The sequence below is a fragment of the Cynocephalus volans genome, chromosome 14 (assembly GCF_027409185.1).
Source record: "Cynocephalus volans isolate mCynVol1 chromosome 14, mCynVol1.pri, whole genome shotgun sequence".
Classification (NCBI taxonomy): Eukaryota; Metazoa; Chordata; class Mammalia; order Dermoptera; family Cynocephalidae; genus Cynocephalus; species Cynocephalus volans.
In genome coordinates this window covers 13,174,378-13,181,562 of record NC_084473.1, presented here as the reverse complement: position 1 = coordinate 13,181,562, position 7,185 = coordinate 13,174,378, and the positions used below count along the sequence as shown (strand labels likewise).

The window sequence follows — 7,185 nt, the reverse complement described above, 5'->3', positions numbered from 1 at the left end:
TGGGAATAATCAGGTCATGAGACAGAACCTTCGTGAATGTGATTAATGCCTTTATAAATACAGTCTAGAGAGCCAGTTCACTCTCTTTCCCCCATCTGAGAATACAATTCAGAGTTGACCATATGCAGCCCAAGGGGTCCTCACCTGCTATGGGTTAAATATGCCCCCAAAAGTTCATGTATTGGAAATGTGACACCCATTGTAACAGTGTTGAGAGAGGGAGAAATCAAATTATGGCATTTGAAAGGCAAAACCTTTAAGAGGTGATTAGACTGTGAGGACTGTGCCCTCATGAATAGATTGATCCATTCATGGAGTAATCAGTGTGGTTCTGATGGCTACATAAGGAGAGCAAGTGAGCAGGTTGTCTCTGTCTCTTGCTCAGCCCATTCGAGCCATGTGACACCCTGCATGGCTGTAGAAGGCCCTCACCAGATGTGTTCCCTGGCCTTTGGACATCCCAGCCTCTAAAACTATAAGAAATAAATTTCATTTCCTTATAAATTACCCAGTTTCAGATATACATACATAGATACATATAAGTATGTATGTATGTATATATGTATGTATGTATGTATGTATGTGTATATATAAAACAGATATTCTGTTATAAGCAACACGAATGGACTTATATATCACCAGAACCCAAGCATGCTGACACCCTGCCATTAGACTTGCAGCCTCTAGAACTGTGGGAATTGAGTCTCTGTTGTCTATAAGCCACTGAGTCTATGGTGCTTTGTTACAGCAGCCTGAAAGGATGAAGACAGGAGCTAGCTATACCCAGTTCTCCATACCCATCAAAGCCTACTATATGAAGGAGCCAGAAAATGAGTTAAGTGTCTGTGGATAGAAAGGTTGCATTTTCTTCTTGTATGTATGATCAGGTGAACATAACTATGATTTTTATCAGGTGGGAAATATTTAGTTTTTCTTTGTTTCACTTTCCATTTATTTTATTTTTTCTAACCTATGTATCTTGGTTTCTTCTACAGGTAGAAACTATTGTTACTAATCCCATTTTATAGATGAGAAAATAGAAATTCAAAGGAGAATTTAGGGTCACATAATTAGTAAGTGGTGGAGCCAGGATTTGGAACATCAATGACCATGGATTTTCTGAAGAGACTAAAGAGTAATGTAATTTTGTCCCACCAGAGTGGAGCTGGTATTCTAAGGAAATCTGACCACATTTTTGAGTGTTTCCTCCCTGAGAAAGAATTGCGTGTGACTGTCGGAGTCCTACCAAATCTGTACTGGGTGGTGTAGAAGCACGTTGACTATATCTTTATTATGAAAAAACAAACAAACAAACAAAACACAGCATAACCACTGTACTGAGTTAAAAAGTGTCTCCTCCAAATTCTTGTCTTTTCCAGAACCTCAGAATGTGACTTTATTCAGAAATAAGGTAGTTGCAAATGTAATTATTTAAGATGATGTCATACTGCAGTTGGATGGGCCCTTAATCCATCATGACTCATGTCCATAAATGAAAAGAAGAAAAGAGACACAGAGAACAACACAGAGAGAAAGCATCACATCAAGAAAGAGGTGGAGACTGGAGAGATGTGTCTACACACTAAGGAATGCCAAGGGTCGATGGCCACTACACAACCACCAGAAGCTAGGAGAAAAGCATAAATCATATTCTCCCCCAGACCCTCCAGCAGAAACAAACCTGCTAACATCCTAATTTTATACTCTAACGTCCAGAACTGTGAGATAATAAATTTCTGTTGTTTTAAGCCACTCAGTTTGTTTACTGCTTTGTTACAGCTGCCCTAGGAAAGTAGTACAACTAACAACTAACCAACTGATTTAAAATATTTGTTCACAAAAAAAACTGCACACAATAAAAATAAATGAGTTGCATGCCACAAAAAGGACATGGATAAATTTTAAATGCATATTGCTAAGTGAAAAAAGCAAGTTGGTATAATTGAAGCTACCTACTATCTATTTCCAACTATATGACATACTGGAAGCATAACTCTGGCCAAACACGTTTAGCTTAGTATAGATACAGATGGTTGCAGAAGAAAATATAAGTATTTCTAGATACATGTGAATATACACAGGTTAGCATATACATACATATTTCTTTGGTCTGTCAGTGGAGAGAGTCTACAAGCAACAACACTCCAGATCCTGGTTTGTAATACTATTTTTTCAATAAAAGGAATTGGGATCTTTGGAGAAATCACTGATTCTATGACTTTGCAAGAAATATACAAGATGAGTCTGGAGCATTCTGTATCATCAGAAAGTAAGAAAGTGCTAAAAAAAACCAAAAAAAAAAAACCCAATGATATTGATATATCAAAGGGCCACAGGTGCCGCTAAAAGATGTTCCAGAGGACACGGTAGAAGAATTGGAACAACAAAATAAATGAACTAGTTTTGAATTACAATCCAAAGTATAAAATAAATATCCATGAATCCATACTGAAATAAATGAACCAACAAATAAATAAATATATAAAATTAATGAAGAGAAGAGACAAATCTTTCATGCAGAAGAATTACAAATTTAACAACTCTCACAGTGTACACCAATATTTGAAACTTTAGTTAGACTGCTGTATTAGTCTGTTTTCTGTTGCTTGTAACAGAATACCTGAAACTGGGTAATTCATAAAAATATTAAATTTAGTTCTTACAGTTTTGCAGGCTGGGAAGCCCACAGTCCAGGGGATGCTTCCGGTGAGGGCCTTCTGCTGGGTGGGAACTCTCTACAAGGTCCCATGGAGGTCAGGGTGTCACATGGTGAGAATGGGCTGAGCAAGAGAAACCTAACCTTCTCATTTGCCCTCCTTATAACACCATCAGAACCATACCCATTACTCCATAAATGGATCAATCCATTCATGAGGGCACAGTCCTCACAATCTAATCACCTCTTAAAGTCCCCACCTTTCACATACCATAATTGGATTTCCCATCCTCTTAGCACTGTTACAATGGGGATCAAACTTCAGTGAGTTTTGGGGAAACATTCAATCCAAAACAATTGCCAACTGGTATGTTATATACTGCCCTAGTTCCTACAGTGGCTTCTTAATGTTGCTTACTCAAGGATTGTTAAGGCCTTTTGTGACTAACTTTATGCAGCCCTCTATATGTACTTAATAAATATTTAGTAAGAGAATGAATGACTACTTGGATCAATAAGTGAATGAAGCCCTAAGTTACACATAATATGAGTTCAGGTATTAAATTTATAAACCAGAAACAATATTTCTGCTCTGGAGGGAAAAAAATTAAAATGACCAAATTCCCTCAAATAATAAAAATAAAGGTAAATAGAAAAATGGAGATTTTGAAAACTATGTATTTTAGAATAAACAGACCTGGATGTGGGCAATACCTAAGTTTAAGATCTAGCCTAAATGCATAATAGCTAATAGCTATTTAACTTTGAAGATCTTTGGTTCTTTCCTTCCGTGAAAGGGGAAAATAATTTTTACCCTCATAAAGCTACTACAAATATCAAATGTGCTCATAGATGTGTACATACTTTAAAAAGTGAATGCATCATAGCAGGTCATTATCATTTGAATTTGGTGAAGTGGAAAAAATGCTTGACTATGGGTAGACATTGGCTCCTTCTCAGGATTGTTCTACAGTGCTCTTCAGAGCCCTCTCCTGTGCACAATGGCAATTCTTAAGGAAAAACTCATTGCAGCAGTTGCAGAAGAGGAGGCAATGGTCCCAAACAATAAGATCACTGTAGTGGGTGTTGGACAAGTTGGCATGGCGTGTGCTATCAGCATTCTGGGGGAGTCTCTGGCTGATGAATTTGCTGTTGTGAAAGTTTTGGAAGATAATCTCAAAGGAGAAATGATGGATGTGAAGCACGGGAGCTTATTACTTCAGACTTCTAAAATTGTGGCAGATAAAGATTACTCTGTGACTGCCAATTCTAAGATTGTGGTGGTAACTGCGGAAGTCCATAAGCAAGAGGGCAAGAGTCATTTCTATCTGGTGCAGAGAAATGCTAATGTCTTCAAATTCATTATTCCTCAGGTCATCAAGTACAGTCCTGATTGCATCCTAATTGTGGTTTACAACCCAATAGACATCCTTACATACGTTATTTGGAAACTAAGTGGATTATCAAAGCACCCAGTGATTTGAAGTGGGTGTAATCTGGATTCTGCTAGATTTCATTGTTTTATGGCTGAAACACTTGACATTGATGCCAGCAGCTACCATGGATGGATTTTGGGAGAACATACGACTCAAGTGTGGCTGTGTGGAGGGGAGTGAATGTGGCTGGTGTTTCTCTCCAGGAACTGAATCTAGAAGTGGGAATGGACGATGATGGTGAGAATTAGAAGGAAGTACATTAAATGGTGGCTGAAAGTGCCTATGAAGTCATTAAGCTGAAGGGATACACCAACTGGGCGGCTGGGTTAAACGTAGCTGATTTCATTGAATCCATGTTGAAAAATCTAGCCAGGATTCATTCAGTGTCAACAATGGTGAAGGGGACATATGGCATTGAGAATGAAGTCTTCCTGAGCCTTCCATGTGTCCTCTATGCTCAGGGATTAACCAGAGTTATCACCCAGAACCTGAACTATTATGAGGTTGCTCAGCTCAAGAAAAGTGCAGATACCTGTGTGACATCCAGAGGACCTAAAAGACCTGTGACTACTGAATTCTAGGCTGGTAGAAATTTTAAAACTACAATGTGATTAATCATGAGCTATTAGGTTTTGTCCATGTACACGGATCACAATTTGCTTTTATCTTCATTAATATGTAAATTTGGGCTCACAGAATCAAAGCCCAGGCTTGCAAAATGAGCTCTTAAACAAATAAAATTAATTATTGCAGTGTGAAGAAAGAAATACTTGACTATGAATAGAAGGCAATGCAAAGATTAAACAAACCCAGAAAGATGTTAACTAAAGAACTGTTTTGAGAAAATACCACACAGATGAGCACACATATGCCTGTGAAGGCATTAGGTCCATAGTAGCTTCTGGCAGCCTTCTCATGGGTAGAGCTGAGCCTGGCAGTGTTGTACACTTGAGATGTTGTGCATCACACCCCTACCAAAGTAAGACACTGTGTGGGGACAAAGGACAAGTAGCAGGCTTCCAGAATGTTCCAGCAGATGTAAGGACAAGTGACACTGTTAGGTCTAATGTCCATTATTCATCTCACTTGGATTTTCCTTCAAGGAGGAAAAAAAAAACAAAAAACAAAAAAAATCATTTCCCATTGTAGATGCAGATCATGAGAAAAGGTTTAATCATGTTTAACATGGCTCAGGTCAGTAATAAAAATTATCAGGGTTTGGGGGTGATAGGATTTGGGGAGTGGTTTCTGCTAAAGGATAGCTGCTAATGGTGTGTCCTGGGCATGGAGAAACAAGGAGCCCTTGAGTGAGCCCTTGCTATTCAGAATGTGTTCTGTCAAAGGGAATATCTTCAGTTTAGATGGAAAAAAAATAGTAAAAACAATAAGTATAACAATAGAAAAAAATGCCACTAAGTTCTTTACTAAATGCTGCTAAGTTCCAGATACTGTGCAAGGTGCCCCACTTAACTCAATGCTATCCACAGGGCAGGGCAGAGTAAGGATCTAAATCATCATTTAAAGATGAAGAAACAAAAAGTGAGAGAGACTCTATAAAGCATGTCAAACGTCACACAGTTAGTCACAGTCAGTGATAGAATCAAATATTCTTTCCACTGTACTGTACTGCCTCAAACATATTTTGAGAGGGTTGGTCAGCTATATTGTGACTACAGATCAATCTTATATTCTAAAATTATAGCATGGAGGTAGGAGAGAATTAACATTTAGAGATCACTTACTATGTCCTAAATACATTGCATACCTGTTTTCCATCTAATCCACAGAGTCACTTTGGGGTACATGTCACTATATAAAGAAATGTGTGTGTGTGTGTGTGTGTGTGTGTGTGTGTGTGTGTGTGTGTGTGTGTGTGTGTGTGTGTGTGTAATGGCACATGAGGAAGCTGAGTGTATTGTACTCTTTAAGAACATGCTCTGTTCTTCAGAACATACCCTGCTTGGTAGGAAACAATTTATTTTTAGCTTCTGCCAAAAGCTAATTTAAATCATGTGGACGTTCTATTCTACTGATGCTCACTACAGCATGGAATCACTGAATTTTATCTTCATTGACTAAACCACACTGACATATCTTCAGCTCTCTCTGGACAGTGATTTGACATTCTGTGCCTATTGTATTTCTTCTCTGCACATGAATAATTCTATCTGAGCAAGTAGCTGTTTCTCATAACCTTTCAATATCTTCATTTTCTTACAAATACATATGTGTTTTAGCCAACTTTTTGCATAATTATATGATAAACACTTCTTGCTACGTTGCTTACACATGCTGCTCTGCAGTGAGTGGCATTTTCCTGTTTCTCTTTGGCAAATAACACCTGTGTTGGCATTGCTAGGTTTTACTTTCTAAGTCTCATATAACTGAACATATGAAAAGTACAAGTAATGATTTAAACAATTATATGAGAAAAAATGCACTGATTTCCACAAGAGAAGATATATATATATATATATATATATATGCATGAACAAAGTAAAAAATGAAAGCAAAGTAAACACATGTAGATGCATATGTTGTTTTGGGAAATAATATTAAAACTTCCTAGGGAAATATGACAACTTATCCATGTATCCATTTGTTCTGGCCTCTTTACAGTTCCTCAGGCACATCCACACAAGTCTACTGGAGAGATACATAAAATGTTCCTGCTGACTCCCTAACACCATCCTGGAAACAGTTCTGGTTTGATCTCCTGTCCAGTTGCTGCACATGGGTTTAGGACACCAGCAACATGGGGTAACAGGAAGGAGAAGTCAGCTGGAAGTAGGCTAGCACTGGAAGAATTGTGCCCACTGCAAATGTGAACTCAGAAGGGAAGCTCTTGCCCAAGTGACTGAGAGGCAGTAAAGATCTCTTCCCAATTCCAGAAGTGTCCTTGCAATATGACCCAGTCAGCAAACAGCAGGTACAAGCGGATGGGTGGTCATTGTAGAAATGATCGTTGAGAGATTTGCGTGACTGACCTAATAATTTGTTCCAGGTGAAAAAAAAGATGACTGTGTAGATCGGACATCTAGATCCCGGCAACACCACGATGCCTAACGGGAAAGACAAAGTAACCTTGAACCT

The 7,185-nt window shown here is 38.3% G+C and overlaps 1 pseudogene; it reads left to right on the top strand.

The window, feature by feature from the left end:
• Positions 1 to 3,657: 3,657 nt before the first annotated feature.
• LOC134362986 (L-lactate dehydrogenase B chain-like) lies at positions 3,658 to 4,355 on the top strand (annotated as a pseudogene).
• Positions 4,356 to 7,185: the final 2,830 nt, after the last annotated feature.